This window comes from Podarcis cretensis (assembly GCF_951804945.1).
Source record: "Podarcis cretensis genome assembly, chromosome: 1".
NCBI classification, from domain to species: domain Eukaryota; kingdom Metazoa; phylum Chordata; class Lepidosauria; order Squamata; family Lacertidae; genus Podarcis; species Podarcis cretensis.
The window spans coordinates 98,537,744-98,556,967 of NC_137170.1; the positions used below are offsets into that span (position 1 = coordinate 98,537,744).

Consider the following 19,224-nt stretch of genomic DNA (forward strand, 5'->3'; position numbering starts at 1 on the left):
AAATGCAAAACAAACACATTTGAGTACTGTGCTCAAGTTACACCATGTATTTTGCTTCTGCTAGTAACTACAAAAGGGCCAAGGGGTGAGTCCCACCATCTAATCCCTGGAGAGTCTCGGCTAGCCTAGACTGGTGATCTTCCACCAGCAGGCAAAAACATTTTTTTTATTTGGACAGGCTTTTGGTTAATAAGCTGGCTTGTAAAAATGTTAAAATTGGGTTTAACTGGTTGTTTTTAATGATGTTCACTTGTCTTGCTTTTCTTTTTGAGGTTTTTTTTACTTGTATTTTATTCAGAAATACACAGAGCCATCTAAATTTGAATACAACATTCCACTTTTCACATTTAGCTGGGGGTCTGGAAGATAAGGTGAGTTCAGTTTAGAAGACAAAACTCAAGCCTAATGTTACACTGTTTTGCACTTGCACTATTGTTTACAGCTGTCTTGAGCAACAAGAAATAAGGAATGCACATTCAACAAACAAATGCTATGTAGGTTGTAAACCTACACACACTTGCTTGGAAAGGATTATTGAGAATTTTGGGGGAAAGTTCATATTCACTCGCATTACTACTTTCTGTCATTTTTCCTGCATTGCGGTGGAATCACAGAATGTACAAATTGCTACAGATACTGTACAGTTTCCAGAGACATTGTGTTAAGCATTTTGTCCAAACTCCAAGAAGAAAGTGGAACTATCAAGCACATGTTCCACTAAGACTATTTCCTTGCATAGTGACAAGCTGTTAGTGAGTGACCAGTTTAGATCTATTGGCAGAAACACTCACTCATCTTCAAATCACCCACCACTGCTATGTGTGAGGACCCTCATTGAGCACAGCCTTTATGGCTCATATTCAGTGCCTCTGCTTGAAGAGGGACAAGGACTACAAATACATTTATAGGAAAACAGAAAGAGTTTTCTCTACAAAAGCATCTGAAGTACTAACAGGAGTGCAATCTGGAGAGGCTACAGTGAGGCAGGTTGTTTTTCTTTTTTTATAAAAATGTTGCATAACCACTGTTCCTTTCTAAGAAAAGCAGATAAAATAATTATAAATACAACTGTCAGCTATATTGTTCACTCATCCTTTCACCCCTGCTAGAGGAAATCTTTCTAAATATGCAGTCCTTTAGTTCATATTCTACATTGGTCATCGCTAACTGGCTTCAGTTCAAGGCCAATTAAAGACTTAAATACCACTAGATATTAATTGGGGGGTTATTTCACTGTTCATATTCCATTCCATTATTTAGTCTCTGTCACCTGACACCACCCTTGTTCCAGAAAAAATGATACAGCTGTTTGAGGGATACATACAACCCTAAATTTGTTTTCCATGAAAATTTTTCATTCAATATGATTTCACTCTAAATATTTACCTTCTTTTATAATGTAACATCTATCTATCTGTCTGTCTGTCTGTCTGTCTGTCTGTCTGTAATGGGTTAAGGGGCTGCTTGTGCGTAAATGGTTGAGTTCTCAACTCATGCAGTCAGTTTCTAAACTCTCCCAGTCCGCGGAGCCATGGATGCATGGCTACCTCAATCGCTGGCAGAATCCGTCAGTGGGCGCTTCCGGAATTTACGCCAACATAAGAGTTCCTTAACGGAAACTCTCCTTCTGGATTCTCTGCGTGACAGTTTCCTGCGCGGAGTAGGCGTCCCCAGCGGAGGTCCTGAAACCTCTCCGCTGTTCTCACTGGAAGTATCTTGGAGCCATCCCTCCGACTGAGTTTCTGCGGAAACTCTCTCTCTCCCCCTGCTGGTTCCTTCCTCAGCATCTGAGGGTCTCCTAGCCTCCTTGAGCCCTTCCACCACCTGACTCTCCGATGGCAGTTCCCTGACATCCACCTCCCCGCCAGGACCCCCCTCACCCCCCGTTTCCCCCTCTTCTCTGGGTGGTGAGGCTGGGAACCCCCTGAAAGAATCCTCCTCATCTTCGGATGACTCGAAAACCGCCCTCCACCTACTACTATCCCTTCTTCCCAAATACTCTTCCCCATCTGATTCTTCTTCCTCTTCTTGTCCTGATTCTGGGAACCCCTCGAACTCCCCTTCTTCGTCAGTGGTGCCGAAGTGTTCCTCCCAGAACCTAGCCAAGGGCTGAGGCTTCCTTGGGTGCCGGAGATGAAACGTTCCTACTAAAACCTCATCATCAACCGTTTCTGCCGGTACCCAGGTATTTTCTGACTCCGGTTCCCCTTCCCATGCCACTAAGTACTCCACCTGTTTACCCTTCCACCGAGAGTCGAGTATTTCTGCTACATGACTGCTGCTTTCCCTCTCTTCTACTTCCGGTGCCGTGGGAACCTCACCTTCAAGTCCCAAAAATTCCCGCCCCTCCCGGTATGGTGACAGTAATGACCTATGGAATACTGGATGCAGTTTCATGTTGTCTGGCAACCTGAGTCTGAAGGCCACCGGATTGACCTGTTGTATAACTTCGAAGGGTCCCAGTCGTTTCGGCCTCAATTTCTTGCAGCCGCCCTTGAATGGCAATCCTTGTGTTGACAACCACACCCGGTCCCCCACCCTTATGGTCTCTCCTTCCCTTCTGCTCCTATCTGCCTGCTTCTTGTATTCTTCCTTGGCCCTATCCAAATTCATCTTGAGCTGTTGATGTATGGCTTCCATTTCTTCCACGAAATGTTCCGCTGCCGGTACGCTCCATCTTTCCCCTCCTTCCCCTGGAAAAGCCCTAGGGTGACACCCGTAATTGGCCATAAATGGACTCATGCCCGTGGACACATTTTCCGCGTTATTGTAGGCGAATTCGGCCAGGGCCAATTTCTCTACCCAATCATTCTCTCTGTCATTTACATAACACCTCAGATATTGTTGCAGAATACTGTTTGCCCTTTCCGCCTGCCCATTTGTTTCTGGGTGTCTGGCGGTCGAGAAATTGACCTCTACGTGCAGTAAGCTCATGAGCTTCCTCCAGAACCTGGACGTAAATTGTTTCCCTCTGTCTGAGACCACCCTCAAGGGGGCACCATGCAACCTAAAAATGTGTTCTATAAACAACCTGGCGGTTTCTTCCGCTGTCACCGCATGTGAGCAAGCTATAAAGTGGCACATCTTGGTTAACAGGTCTCCCACTACCATTACCGCAGTCTTTCCCTTGGATTTTGGTAAATCCGTCATAAAATCTATGGAAACTGCCTCCCATGGCCGTTCGGGTGTGGGTAATGGTTCCAGCAACCCCGCCGGTGCCGCCCTCTCCCCCTTTGCTCGCTGGCAGCAGTCGCACCCCCTTACATACTCTCGTACATCTTCCCTCACCTTGGGCCACCAGAACTGCCTGGTAACTAACCACATGGTTTTGTGTTGCCCAAAGTGCCCTGCGGTGGGGCTGTCGTGTAGTTGTTTGAGTACTCTACCCCTCAATTCCCCTTCCGGTATGTACAATGCCCCTTTGTAATACAACGCCCCGTTCCTTTCTTCAAACCCCCCTGTGTTCTCCCCGGCTCTCCTGAGCCCTCTGAGCTTATCTTGGGCGTATTCATCGTTCTCTGTCCCTTCTACCAGTTCCCTTTGCCCCACCAATGCTGCTCCACAAACCCAGTGGTCCTTTGGGATAATATGCCTTTCCTCGGGCGCTCCCTCCCCCTCCATATACTCTGGCTTTCGAGAGAGAGCGTCCGCCCTGACGTTCTCTGGTCCCGGTACATAGCGAATCTCAAAATGGAATTTGGAGAACTCCTGTGCCCATCTCACTTGCCTCCGGTTCAGTACTCGGGCCATTCTCCAATATTCCAGATTTTTGTGGTCCGTGCACACCTGGACCTTGTGCTGCGCTCCAATCAGCAGGTGTCGCCACCGCCGAAACGCTTCATGAATGGCGAGCAGTTCCCAGTCGTACACGGTGTAGTTCCTTTCGGATTTATTCAACTTCCGCAAGAAGGCACACGGTCTCCAGTCCGACGCATCTTTCCCCGGTTGGAGAAGCACCGCCCCTACTGCTCGATCAGATGCGTCCGTCTCTACCCTCATCGGCTTCTGTAGATCTACGTGCAAGAGCTGTTCCTCCGACGCAAACACTTTCTTTAGCTGTTCAAACGCTCGCTACGCCTCTTCCGTCCAGGCGAATTTCTTCTTACTACTGAGACAATCGGTGATGGGCGCCGTTAAGTGGGCAAAGTTTTTGATGAACTTCTGATAGAAGTTTCCAAACCCCAGGAAGCTCTGCACGTCCTTCCTGGTTCTGGGTGTCTTCCATTCCAGTACCGCTTGGACTTTACTGGGATCCATGGCCAATCCCTTGTCTGACAAACGGTACCCCAGGAACTCCACCTCTCTGGTATGGAACTGGCACTTCTCCAGTTTTACCCACAGCTGGTTTGCTTGCAGCCTGCTTAGGACCTCCCGGACATCTCGGACATGCTGCTCCTCGTCCTCTGAGTAGACTAACACATTGTCTAAGAAGGCCACACAGTTCTTATAGAGCAGAGGTCCCAGGACGTGATGCATGAAGGATTGGAAGCAGGCTGAGCCCGCCTGTAATCCGAAGGGCATAACGAGATACTCAAAGGCCCCCAAGGGGGTGAACATGGTGGTGTTCCATTCATCCCCCTTCCTCATCCGTATCAGGTTATACGCCCCCCTCAGGTCCAGCTTGGTAAAAATCTTTCCCTTCCTCACCCTGGTCAGAATGTCGTCAATCCTGGGCATGGGAAAGGCCACTGGTTCTGACACCGAATTGACGGCCCGGAAGTCCATGACCAACCTGGGTTTTTTCGAGTCCTTTTTGTCCACAAAAAACACTGGGCTGCCCCCCACCGCTCTTGACTCCCTGATGAACCCTTGTTTCAGGTTCTTGTCTATGAACTCCCTTAACTCCTGCATCTCCCTGTCCGACATAGCGTACAGTTTGCCCACTGGTAGCTGGGCTCCCGGGAGTAGGTTAATTTGACAGTCAAAGGGTCTATGTGGGGGCAGTCTATCTGCTTCCTTCTCGCTGAAAACATCACTCAGGTCTGCGTATTGTGGTGGTATTTCTCCCTTTTCTCCCACCACCATCCCTGCCAGACTTGCCCTAGCCAACCCCTGAGTTTCTCTTCCCTTGCAGTGTTCTAGGCAATGAGCTGACCCAAAAGAGACTGTCCACTGGTGCCATCCCACTAGCGGGTCATGTAACGCCAGCCAGCTCATTCCTAATATGATGGGCGGCCCCGCCAAGGTGGCTACGTGAAATGCAATGACTTCTGTGTGCCTTGCCACCCTCATTGTCATGGGGACCGTTTGTTGGCTCACTTCCCCTCCCAGAAGTTCCCTCCCATCAATCGTGGTCACCTGCAAGGAATTCCTTAAGGGCAGCGTCTGTATCTGGTGCTCTGATGCAAACTCCTTACTCATGAAATTGCAGGAGCTGCCTGAGTCTAACAGGGCTTTTATCGTGAGTGGATGTCCATTGGGTAGCTCTAGCAGCACCTCTACGACTAGAGCCGCTCTTGGGGGTTCAGGCTTGGGCACGTTCACTGATCCTTGGCCTGGCTGCTGTGCCCTGTCGCTGGCAGCCAGGCGTTGGCTTTTACCTGCTCCTTAACCCCCTCCTCCTCACTCCCAACAGCTCCCACCATTCCTTGCCATCCCTTCCTTTGTGGGCACACTCTGGCAAAATGTCCTGGCTGTTGACAGAGGAAGCATTTTTTGGCGCTCTTCCCCTCCTTCTTCTGCCCTTCGTTGACGTTTGAAATTCTGCGCGCGCGCGCAGTCCCAATCTCCATTGGTTCCACTGGCGGGGACGTTTGCTCCGGCATCTCAGGAATGCGGAAATCACTCCAACACTCTCCTCTCCCTTCCCGCTTCTCCAGAGCCCTTGCCTCTTGGCATGCTCCAATCGCAAGAGCCGATTTGGTCAGCTGATCCATAGACTCTGGACGGGGCGCGCGGGAAAGTTCATCTTTCACCGCTGGGGCTAGCCCTTCTTCAAACAGCATTTGAATCGGGTCCGAAGACAGGTCCCACCCCAATTTATGTATGAGCATGGTAAACTGTGTCCAATACTCTCGGACGGACTGATTCCCCTGTTTGCATGCCATTAACTGTCTGCGTACCATGCTCTGTTCAATCTGGGTGGAAAACATCAAGTCCATCGCGATAAAGAATTTCCTCAAGTCTTTTAGGACATCATTATTCGATGCCATCAGGGGCCTCACCCATTCTCTAGCTCCCCCCTCGAGGTGCCCAATCACAAAAGCCACTCTCGATTCCTCATCAGCAAAGTCATCAAACTGCAGGTTCAGTGCGTACTGCATTTCTGTCTTAAAGGCTTGGTAGCTTCTTGGGTCACCCCCGAATTTCTGTACTAACCCCGGCACCATCCTTGCGATGGGGGTGGGCTTCCCCTGTGCATCCTGAGCTCTCCTCTCCTCGAGACGCGCCGTTAGCAGTGCCAGCTGGTGTTCCAACGCTCTGTTTCTCTCCTCCAGAGTTGGTCCCACTCCAGCTCCTCCCGCTGCTCCGTCTCCAGTTGGGTTGCTCATGATGCCTCTCTTTCGCACACGCAGCGTCGAAGACTGACGGATTGCTGTAATGGGTTAAGGGGCTGCTTGTGCGTAAATGGTTGAGTTCTCAACTCATGCAGTTAGTTTCTAAACTCTCCCAGTCCGCGGAGCCATGGATGCATGGCTACCTCAATCGCTGGCAGAATCCGTCAGTGGGCGCTTCCGGAATTTACGCCAACATAAGAGTTCCTTAATGGAAACTCTCCTTCTGGATTCTCTGCGTGACAGTTTCCTGCGCGGAGTAGGCGTCCCCAGCGGAGGTCCTGAAACCTCTCCACTGTTCTCACTGGAAGTATCTTGGAGCCATCCCTCCGACTGAGTTTCTGTGGGAACTCTCTCTCTCTCCCCCTGCTGGTTCCTTCCTCAGCATCCGAGGGTCTCCTAGCCTCCTTGAGCCCTTCCACCACCTGACTCTCCGATGGCAGTTCCCTGACACTATCTTGTATCCCCCACTTTTCTCCAAAGAGCTCAAAGTAGCTTACATAGTTCTCCCCTTCCTCATCCAAACCCCACAGCAAACCTGTGAGATAGGTTATTTTAAAACTTATTTTTTAAAAGCATCTGTTCTTCAGTTATTCAGTAGGTGTTGAGCCCATATACACAGTCATTTTCCTACACACTCTGTCTCAACATTCTACTGTAGGGTTCCTTACTTCTAGATGTAAAAGTTGTTGAGCTTGTTTTTTGTGCCCCCGGCCTGAGCCTGAGCTGCCTGTGCCTGAAAGAGAGCCAAAGCCACCCACGCCAGAGCCAGAAACAGATCCCAGAGGTAGCCTGTCATCCGAGACAGAGGTAGCCTGAACCCAAGGCGCCCATGCACACATTTCTTTTTAACCTCCCCCCCCCAAAAAAAAAATCCCAGACATTTGCTTAAAATTGTAAAAATCCCCCCAGGAGGGCATATGGGCCCCCCAAGAAAGGACATGTCTGGGATTTCCCAGACGTATGGCAACCCAATCATATCTGCATTTTATGTGTAGTAAAACCACCTTATTACTTATCAGGATCATTGGACTATTAAGTTAGAAGTAGCTCCAGGAAGTCTGATTCTTTGCCTGGACTCACTATTTTCAATGTATTTAATGTGTTTTCCAAATATTTTATAAAGCTTACACATGAGTGTTCTGAAAATTTCTCCTCTTTTTGCTGGGGATGGGGGGAGAGTCCCTTCACCCCTGAGACAATCTGGGGGGCATGGAGCAAGGGAAAGCCTCATATTATCAATGGAAGTCCTTGTGCAGGATTTCTGTTGACAAGACTCATGAGTTGAATCCTGCCCCAAGGGTGGTATTCACTGCTAGTCCTACTCAAGAGTAGACCACTGAAATTAATGGACATGAATCACAGTGCCTGGAGACAGACAGACAGACAGGTCATGTATCCACAGCAGTGGCCAGGGGAGGAATGGCCATTGGGAAGAGTGCGGAGAGAAGAAACGCAATAGTGCATCAGCAGCAGCAGAACCGGACACTTTTATCTGCTTACCTGCAATAAAACATGTTTCTCCTGTATTGGTATCTACAGCCACAGCAGGTGCTGTAACTCTCCAATGGTTTGACTTTACCCATCAAAGCACACTTTTCCATTGTCTCCCAAGACTGACAGATGCCAACATGACTAGCTTAGGTACATTAATTTCAGTGGGTCTGCTCTGAGTAAGACTTATCTAAATACACACCCATCACTGGACCTTCCAACCTCCTTACCTTTGCTTAAAAACTGTTTGGATTGGGTTTGCAGTGCTGGAGAGCAGGGGTTTAAATCTTTCCCTTGTCACCATTTCCCCACTTGAAATACTACCCTTGAAATTGGTATGGGGCACAATGTGAAGGAGTTGTAGGATAGCTGAAGTGGTATTTCAAATCATGGAAAAGATGGAGGGGGGAGGGGTTAACTGCTTTCCCACATCATTACAACCCTGATCCAAATTCACCCCTCCTGCACCTGCTTTTAAGAGCAGAAAAATAATTTGAGAGATCAGATCATGGTTTTCCCATATTACCATTGGAAGAAAGTCCCCTGTGTACTAGGGCCTATCATGCCCCCTTCCTATTTTTCACCAAACTTCTGTTGTATAATGTAAACAACTATGACTTAGTCACCCACATTTTACAAATGTGCACACTAGCAGAGAAGTCACAGTGAGACATAGGACTGGACGTTTTGTGACAAAACATTGCTATTTATGTTAAAATTGTTTCAAAAACATCTTAGGAATCAACTAGAGACTGCTTTGCCTCATTCACAGTTGAGTTTCTAGGTCAAATATGGAGCCTTATGCTCACTTCTGAAGGGTTTTCTTTGAGAAAATAAATGATTTGCCAGCTTCATGCCAACACTACTGGTCCTGCTCAGAGTCTAGATAAAGTGGAAAGTTTAACAGAGGCACTAGGCATTGCAGTAAAATGGGAAAGAGAACAGTGAGACAGAGTGGGTAAGCTCTGAGAAGAAGTTTAAAAATGAGACTATGTTCATGTGGGAGGATAAAGGAAAAGCTTACTTAGTCACAAGGACAATTTGGCAAAAAGCCCAAACTTTTAAGTGAATAAAGCTAACAGCTCAATCGAATATATGTCTACTCAGAAGTAATGTCATTTAGTTCAATAGGACTTACAGTACTGTAGCCTAAGGAGTTGGCAGGGATGAGGCACACATTTCACATTGCAGTAAAGATTTGGTGTGGGCCAGTATTGACATTTTCTATGGTTTCTTTTAAAATAATATACATCTTTTTATGTTACACACAGACACATGTATTCCAAGTTACATTGATTATTGAGCAAGAATTCAGGAGAATAAAGGAGGCTTTAGGCCAAGCACAATAAACGAGTTTCCTTCTAGTTAATACATAACCTCTTCTGATGTGGCTGTTTTAAAACTTAAAATGTTTCTAATTCTATTCTTTTTTACACACTGTGTATGAAGTCATATATATTAAACTGACATTTAAGTGAGAACTCAATGCCTTGTAGCTTATATCATGCATTAGCAATACTCGTAAGTGGCAAAAGCCCAACCAAAAGGTGCATAGTTGGCCCAAGGCTTTTGCCGCCTAGAAGGTGTGCCTATTCTATTTACAGAATGGTGTGCCTATTCTATTTACAGATGCCAACTGGACTGGCAACTTTAACCTTACTTCAGTAATGGTGATGGACAGCATCCCCTACCACACCTGAGGGCAGCAAGGTAGTCTGGAGTAAGGACAGCACAGGCCATTGGGCACACACAGGTGTATAATCTTTACCATTGCTTCCTCCCACCACCACCTCACTATGCCTAATGTCATTAGCATCCCCTATTAAAATTCTCTTGTGATTCTCAAGCATGGTAACTAGCTTCCCTATGGAAATGTAGGCAATCAGCAACAAAAGAGGTCACACCTCTGCTGCCTCTCCAGGTTAGTTCAAGTGAATTGGACCAGAGTACACAGTACTCTTAAGGCAGTGGTTATCCAAGGGTGTGGCGCACCACACTGGTGTAGCTTGAGAGGATGGCAAGTGCTGTGGGAAGAGTCAAGGACAATCAATATTATATTTTGGGAGTGATTCATGTTCTTATGTAGCTGGATTGTTTTCTTATTTCTGGATAGTCCACGATCATGTTAATCAGTAGTTGTGTTTCATGTTATAAGTCAAGCACATGCTAGAGGTTTCTTTTTGTTTTCCAATGTACTTATTATCAATTTTTAAAAATGGTGTGCCAATTTTTTTGTTCTGAAAGTGTGACTCAGAAAAAAGTTTGAGAGCCACTGTCTTAAGATTAAAAAGAAGACTTTGGCATTGACAATTAAAGGGCAAGTCTATCTACTGTGAAATTTTCTATCTATGGGGTATCATTCCATCTCAAATTCCTTTTTAAATGTATCATGGACCGAACAATTTTCCATTGAGTTTACAGCTATTTATTCATTCCAAAGACAACACAACTCTCCAAGTACTGATTGTATTAAATATCAATTGCTTTAACTGCCTTGATTCTACCCCTACCCATCCAGGATCTTTAAATTTTGGCACTAGCTTAGCTTAGTATCCAGAAAAGAGATATGCTTCCATTCACACATTGTGAAGGAATACCTTCATGTATTTGTCAGAAGTGTGGGAACAACAGGTCTTCTGCTATCTCTTTTGTGTGTCAGTTATCCAAGTAGAAACTGCAAAGCAGACAAAAGCTACTGTGGATGTCTTCTACCTAGATGAGTAACACACAAGGTGGAAATCTGGTGTCTTTTTTGTGGTCCTTGCCTCAGATCCTTTGAACAGTTTCCTTGTCTACCTGTAATATTATTTTTGTCTTAGCCAACTGTATCCTCCACTGTATGAAAAAAGCGAAGACCTCTCCCCTAAGCTTTCTGTAGCTGAAATCAAGGCAGAAGTCTAGAGGCAACAAGGGAATAAATTGGTAATAGTTTTCAAATGACCACTGGAATAATTATAAATGCCTAATTTTAACATGATTAGCACCACTACCTGTATTATAATATAAGCAGGAATAACTGTCATATCAGAGACTGTCTCTTTTCCCTTTTAAAATCAGTACTGGGGAACATCTGCCCTCTAACTCCTATCAGCCCCAGCCAGCCTGGCAAAAGGTTAGGTATGGTGCAAGTTGAAAAACAACTGGAGGGTCACAGGTTTCTCATCCCTGCTTTAAATGTACACGTGTCTGTAATATCAACCTTGAATATTGTGAATAGTGCACAATAGTATTATAAGCCAAAGCACAGAAACACTAATGTAGACTATTGTAGTCCAAAATGGTTCTAAAGGAGCATGCTACAATACCACTTGCTACATGTGGTTTACCCATCATAGTAAATAATTAGCTTCCACAAATCAATTCTGGTGGTTCCCACAACCTTTCAAAGCCTATTTAGGGAGCACAGGAAGGGGGAGATGAGAAGAAATCCAGTTGCACAAGCACACACTGTTCTACACACACAACCTTCATTGAATCTTGTCCAATATGCTTAGGAGATTTATTTGGGAACCAAATTGCTTTATCTCTCAATCGGAGATTCAAATGACCTAATCTCTACCAATATTACTGAGGGGAGCCAGTGTGGCAGAGTTCAAGCATCAGGCTAGGAGTCCCCATCTTGATGAATGACCTTGGACTAGTCACAATGTCTCAGATTAACAAACCTCCCCAGTGTTTCATTTTTGGCAATAAATATCATTTTAAAATGCTTGCAGCTTAAGTTTAAGGAAGTTTAAGGAAATTCCCACAACAGAACATTGAACAGAATACATGTTAGATTTAAGGGGGAAGTTTAAAAAACACCTTCATAGTATACACATGAAGCCCTAGACCAGGCATAGGCAAACTCGGCCCTCCAGATGTTTTTGAGACTACAATTCCCACCATCCCTGACCACTAGTTCTGTTAGCTAGGGATGATGGGAGTTGTAGTCCCAAAACATCTGGAGGGTTGAGTTTGCCTGTGTCTGCCCTAGACTGAGGTGGAGAACAATTTCCAGCTGGTGGGCCAGATTATTATTTTCCCAGCCCTTGGTGGATCAAATCTGATGGGGAGGCTGGGCCACCCACCTGTCAATCACCTGATGTCATAGTGATGTCAGGTGATGCTGCACTTTGAAGTCCCAATTGTTAGGACTTCAAAGGGCAGAACTGGGATGCTTGAAAGTCTTCTGAAAGCATATTTGCACCTCCCACATTGTGCTCTTCCTTAAACCTCCAATTTCTGAGGTTTAAAGGAGTAGCAGAAAGTGGTTTCCAAATGACTTTGCAAGCAACCCCACACTAATCCTTTAAAGCTCTGGGACCAGAGGTTTAAGGAGTAGCATAGGGAGGGGGGGACAATTTCCACTGAATGGAAATAGTTTGTTCTTCCTTAAGCAAGGTTGGGAACATGCCTTGCTCCTGCAAAGAAACAAATGGGGGCCCGGTATAAGTTCCTGGTTATTATTTTGAAGTCCCACCGTTACCTGAGCCACACCTGAAGTCATTTATGAAATCAAGTGTGAGATGGGCATGGCTAGCAGGCCAAATGGAAAGGTCCAGTGGACCAGGTTTGGCTCACAAGCTGGAAATTCCCCTTCCCTCTCCTAGATAAACAAGAGCAGATATGGAAGATATTGGTGTTATTTGAATAGGAGGCCAAAGAAATATTTACAAATTTATTTACAAATTTACAAATTAAAATTTTTGATCCAGGTTTATCCAAACACTGATCACCTTCCTTATCGCCATTCTCTTCCTTCCACATTTTTTCATCCTATGTCTCTCTGTTTCAAAAGGCATTGGGTTGGATTAAATTGCTGATAATCAATGAGCTGGCTAAAAGTAGAATGGTTAAGAACCTCGGGTTAAGTACTTAATTCATTCCGGAGGTATGTACTTAACCTGAAACTGTTCTTAACCTGAAGCACCACTTTAGCTAATGGGGCCTCCTGCTGCTGCCGTGCCGCCGGAGCACAATTTCTGTTCTCATCCTGAAGCAAAGTTCTTAACCTGAAGCACTATTTCTGGGTTGGCGGAGCCTGTAACCTGAAGCGTATGTAACCTGAAGCGTATGTAACCCGAGGTACCACTGTAAAGCAAAAGGCCCAAAGTGCAGGCAACAAACTTTTAAAAGAAAGTCTCCAGATATGCTTGGTCAATATCCTGTACCAAACATTAATCACTCAAACGACCTTGATCTGAAAGAAGCAACGTAGGGAATAAAATAAAAATGGTATTGCGATAAAGATTTCAATCACTGAAAGTGTTCAGACAGACAGACCATTACAAATATTAGACTTCTGCTGCCACACATGTATTTGGCATAAGTAGTAGTCTGCATTTCTGAACCGCAGGACACACACACATTGTGAATTGGACTTTCTTAAGATGTTATAAATTACTTCCCTAACAGTTCCTGCTTTTGAGAGCTCTTATTGTGAACCCACTGCAGAATGTTGAGCCTTGTACTTAAATAATACTCTGTTAGAGCTCAAGAATGTTATAATCATAGAATTGTAGAGTTGGGAGAGATCATGAGGATCATCTAGTCTGACCCTCTGCAATGCATGAATCTTTCGCCTAACATGGGGTTAGGCGAAACCCACAACCCAGAGATTAAGAGTCTCATGCTCTACTGACTCAGCTATCCCTCAGTAGGATCATTCCTTCTATCCCCCCTCTTTTGCCATGAGTGTTAATACTTATGCGGCTAAAACAGCACCAGACAGGGAGGAATCAGCAGGTTTGTCACGGCCTTGAGATTTTCAGATGTACAAAACAATCTTCTGGGGAGTAAGTTCTTCCCAAATGGATCAAGGGCAAGTGAAGTTGCTCAGTGGCCATGGGGTACTGACTGGCAAAGTAATTGATTGATTGATTGATTGATTGACTGACTGACCAACTGGGGAGGAGGCAAGTCTCCTTTGCAGATCTTAGTGATTTGGCAGATCTATACAGGAGAAGGTATGGCTTCAAATTCCAGAGGTTACTCTAAATTCTAGAGGGCCCCAGGATATGCTCTAAAGGTACATTAAATTGCCACCTTGCTGAACCTAATTGGGTCGATGGTTGAATATTTGAGAACCACATATACACTGCCTTGGGTTCTGTGGTGGAAGGCAGGTAAGAAATTAATCACATCATGTCCTAACAACATCTGTGTCCCTGCAGTAAGGTACAATTCCTCAGCTCTGAAATCTTTTTCAAAGCAAACATGCAAGAGATGCCCCATCTCTGGATCAAGAAGCTAATTTTCAAACGATGAGAGCAATTTTCCTGTGTCAAAAACCAAACTTCATCCAGTCATTGGTTTACAGTAAAACCACAGTAATATGCCCATTTACAGCAACCAGATAGTAGGACTACAGCAGTACCTACAGCCATCTGTAAGCACATCTTACAACAGATACTTGGCTCAGATTTGCCTAGTAATACTGGATTAAGAGAGTGCCAGTCCTGGAGATCTCAGTGGGCTCTCATGCTCCACTGTCATTTGTTTTCATTTTTGCCTACGAGTCCTATTCTCACACCGATCAGCCTGGTATTGAAAGATGAAACAAGAATGATATAAAGCTCTTGTTACTAGTAGCCCCATGTCCTGGGGAATAATATATAGTCTTGTTTTATTGGCTGTACAGAAAAGGTTCAAATGAGATTTGTATCCCACTGAATTTTTATACGATTTTGTTAATGGTAACACAAGTGAAAAAGAAAGGAGAAAAGCAAAACTAAAACCTTAGCACTATTCAAAGTTGCACTATGAAAGATCCGAGGACATCAATAAGAATAAACCACATTATGGGGAATGAATACTGTGATAAAAAGCTACCTTTTCATTTTCTGTTTTATGGTAACTCTCTGTATCACAATATAGTCGTCATCATCATCATCATCATCATCATCAAAAATCAACACCTTTATTGGGACCAACCCAAATGCCACAAAAGCATGGCAAGCTTTTGAGTTCTCCAGAACTCTTCATGACACAACATATTACACAAACCACCTTAAAGAAACAGAATGGGCTGCAAGCCAGACTTTTAATTTCTCAGAAATGAAGAGCAGCCATTGCTTCTTTATTTCTCTATCCTGGGTGACATCTGTAGCACCCGGGAGCGGCTTTTTCAGCTTGCGATCTCTATCTTGGAACTATATTTACAATATGACCTTATAGCTACAACAGCCAGCCAATTCCTCCCCCACCCCAAATATTTATTTATTACTGTTGAAGAGTTTAGAAGAACTCAAAGGCCTACCACACATCTGTAACATTTTGGTTGATCCCAATAAGGTATTTCACAACTGTGGACTTTGGTATTTTTTCTTATGGCGATATTTTTTCCTCATAGTTATATACATGGCTATATTTGCTTTTTCTGTGCCTTGAATAATGACAATATAGCTTTTGGGTCAAGATGACAAGATACAGCAAGATCTTGAGGTTCATACAATATTTTGCAATCTTCTGAATCTATGGCAATTTTCCACACTGTAGTTTATTCAGTACAAGAGGAGTTAAGATCTTTCTTAAGGGAAAGATGAAAAGATCAAGTACAATAGATGAGATGAGAATCAAGCTCCCTAGTCAGAATCTTTAACATGCTGAAGGACACAAATTTCTATTGTGCAGGCAAATTCAATCAGTACCTGCAGAAGCCTTCCCCTTTTGCATTTACTTGTTTTCTATCCATTTCAGAACAGCAGCAGAAACAGATGGAAAACCAAGGATTGGCTTCAAAAGAGTGTACAGAAAGTCTATTTTTGTGAGACGCACATTCAGTACAATGACAGCATGTTAGGCAGGAGTAGCCAACCTTTATGGCCTGTAGGTATGTGCCTTATTAGCTTGTAAGCATCATATGACTTAGCTGGGTGATTATGGCAGCCACACCCTTAGAATTGAGAATGCTATTTTGCTACTATGAAGTTTTATACAATGCTGATATGATACTGGTGTTGTTCCAGTCAGCAGATGCTGCTGGTAGAGCAGTCCCAACTACAAGCTGGATTACAGCATGTCCTGGATCAGATCATGACACTTGTATGGCAGTGTTGTGATATTCTGCTCCTTCAACAGCTGCTATATTAAACAGCATCCTAAACCCCTCATTACTGCTGCAGAGGATCGCATTAACTAGGCTATTAGCTTTCCTGCTTGATAGTTTTGATACTATTAATTTACTTCCTATGCAGGAACATTCTTTCATTTATGCTCCTTTTTTATACCACGAAGGTCCTTTGAAAATATCTGTTGCATGAGATTCAGTGATTAGATGGTTAAAAAAAACAGTAGGAAACTTATTTATTAGTGTTTCCAAAAACTGTTTAACATTTGGGGCAGGAAACCTGAAACATATCATTTTGCCCAGTGTTAACAGCAGGAAGAAATATGCATAAAACAAATATTAAAGGATTAACTGCAAGCATACATTCAAGCAAGCCTCATCATTTCCAAAAAGCATCATCCAGCTATTAGGTAAAATTTATCAAGCCCAATGGATTCAATTCTCCCCCACCCCCACTTTCTATTACAGCAACAAAAATACTCTTCAGCATGAGTTTTACTTTGTTTTATAATTTCCACTCACTCTACATACTGTTATCAGAATAAAAAATGTAAAGGCTAAACTTGTAAGTGCCTTCCAAGTGGGAGTGGGGGAGGGAGAGAAAGGAAAGGGATGGGAATCCACCAAAATCCAAACTTCAGCATTTAAATTTAAACTTTGCATTAAGAGATACTTGCCAGTTTTATTGGCAAATCCTCAGGCGGATTTACTGAGACTTAACTGACAACATCCAAGACAAAGAACAAGGAGATGATATTACAAACATTGGTATGGAAGATTAGCAAGTTACAACTACATCAGAAAATCCTGTTAACAAGGCAAATCCGCCACAAAATATTAAACAATGACTTAGAGAGCCTGTTTCAGTTTCCACAGGCTTGTTATATTTGGTATAATCAAGCCACTTCAAGATATGAACAGTGAATGAAAATTCAAAGTGTTTGGGAGGTTGCAGTACAGAAATTCATAAATGTCCTAGGGTGCAAATTGTGCAGTTTTAAGCAGATATTCAGAGCATAAACATAAATGGCATAATCTTCTTCTACTATTCTAATGTTTCCTGGCAAACAGCATAAGCCTAAAATTATTCCTTTTCCAATCCCTCCCTCCAAGTTTTATTAATGTTTATAAACCGCTTTACATAAAAGATACACAGAAAAAGCAAAGTAATCCTCTCTGATCCTTAGTTTTCATTTTATAACTCTGTCAGTGTTTGTTTTTAAGAAATGCAGAATGTTCGTTCTTATTTTAATAGCAGTAAATTGTGTAACTGTTTAAAAACTGACGAAGGGATAGAACTTTCTTGGTACAGACAACCTACTTAATAATTTGGCATATATTCACAGAAGAATCCAAGCCTAGAAGCTGCACTCTCTGGGGCAAGTGCTTCTGAGATCAGGTGACTACTCTGGAAGCTGAAATTTTGGAGGAGTATAGTAATGAACTATTCCATTAAACAAAGACAACAGGCCAGGTTTCTATAGCTGGTCAATCATATCACTCTCCCGCTGCAGATGTTCATGTAAAAATATATAGGCTAAGCAATTGCAGCAAGATTTACTCTTGGGTAATTGCCAGTAGGCAATTCTGTGTATTCTGTGTATTTTTGATACACAGAAAGCACTTGAAACTGATGCATCGAGCAGCTGATTCAATGCACTGAACCATTCATGTGCTTTTTGCAAACAAACAAAATAACCTCACACCCACAAATGGGGTTTTGGACATTTTTACCCAGCCTAAATAAAACTGTCTAATTTATGTTGTGTGCAAACAGCTCACTGCGTAGAGAAAACTGTCACACAGCACTTAAAGTACTCTTACTATCTGTGAAGTGCTCTGACTCTACACATCCTTTGCAGAAGATATACCGTACTCAGCGTGTTGTTCGCCAATGTAGGGCCAGGATCGGGAAGCAATTCTGCTTCTCATACACATCTTTATCCACCCTATGCGTAGGCAGCAATGTCAGAATATGACACAAGATTTTAGGATATTTGGAATTTCCATTTATCCTTGTTTTTGGAAATGTCCTCCTAAAATGCCCCTTAGCAGATGGAACATTGCATAGCGGGTCCTTCTCCGAGCAGATGCCTATCTAACCTGGAAGAAAGACGTAGAAAAATGTTCTGTCTTTCTCTGCTTCCTTTACTGGCTGACTGCATCTTTTTATATCAACAGCATCTTTATTCAAATCAAAAGTACTTCTGAAATATAAATATTGAATTTGTTCACTCATTTTATTATGTATGAAGTTGAGCACCTTCTCCCTAGAAATTGCTTCTCTACTAATCAAATGATGGCCAAAATAAGATAAAATGTCCCTCAAACCAGCACAACCTAAGAGAAATTAGCATCAGGAAGTCAGGTAGTGCAACAACACAGGATTCTACACATTATGGCACCTTATCTTTTTGCATTACTCACATGGTTTCACAGCTCTCACCTTTAGATTTCAGGGCGGTCAGAATCATTTCCAAATTCCATTTTATATTTCAAACTTTTGTGACAAGGGAGAATGCCATCATTAATCTTTTATGACCCATCTCACACAAAATATTTGCACTTTAACACTGTAAGGCATGGCTATCTTTTCTAACCCTGACGTGCCAAGAGACATAACCCAAAGGCTTCTAAAGGAATGCCACACTAATGTTTTCAAGTGCCACCAGCAAAATCCATTCCTTGTCATTTTCTTTTGATTACACACAATTCATTGTGCCGATATAGATGTATACCTAGTGTCCAGAAATATATCACTCAGACCACAATATATCTTTGGCCCTCATGGCTTTGAGTGCCTTATAGTTCCAAACTTTTCACATCTGCTTCTTGAGTCTGTCACTAGAACCAAAAAAATCATCTAAAGGAATTAGGCAGACCTCAATACGATCCTGTTATTGACATTTATGTTGATCGATGTTGGCTCTTACAGAATTGGAATCTGCAGATCAATTCCCTTATTAGATTCTTTCTCACTGCTGCCATGATCATTTTATCACACAAGCTGTTGCTATCAAATGCTGCTTTATCACTTTATAATGGGAGAAGCGAAAGGTTTCCTCCCGCACTGAGACAGAAATAAAAATGGTCACAGATCTAAACAGAATTTCTTCAAGCTGTGAAAAATAAACTAGTAATTACACATAATATGTATTTTATATACCTTCACAAGTATGTGAAATA

General features: G+C 43.5%; 1 protein-coding gene across 12 annotated transcripts in view; it reads right to left on the reverse strand.

Annotated features, from left to right (window-relative positions):
- Positions 1 to 19,224, reverse strand: part of NCKAP5 (NCK associated protein 5) — a 632,725-nt gene that overhangs the window by 96,024 nt on the left and 517,477 nt on the right. The gene's annotated exons all lie outside the window — the stretch shown is intronic.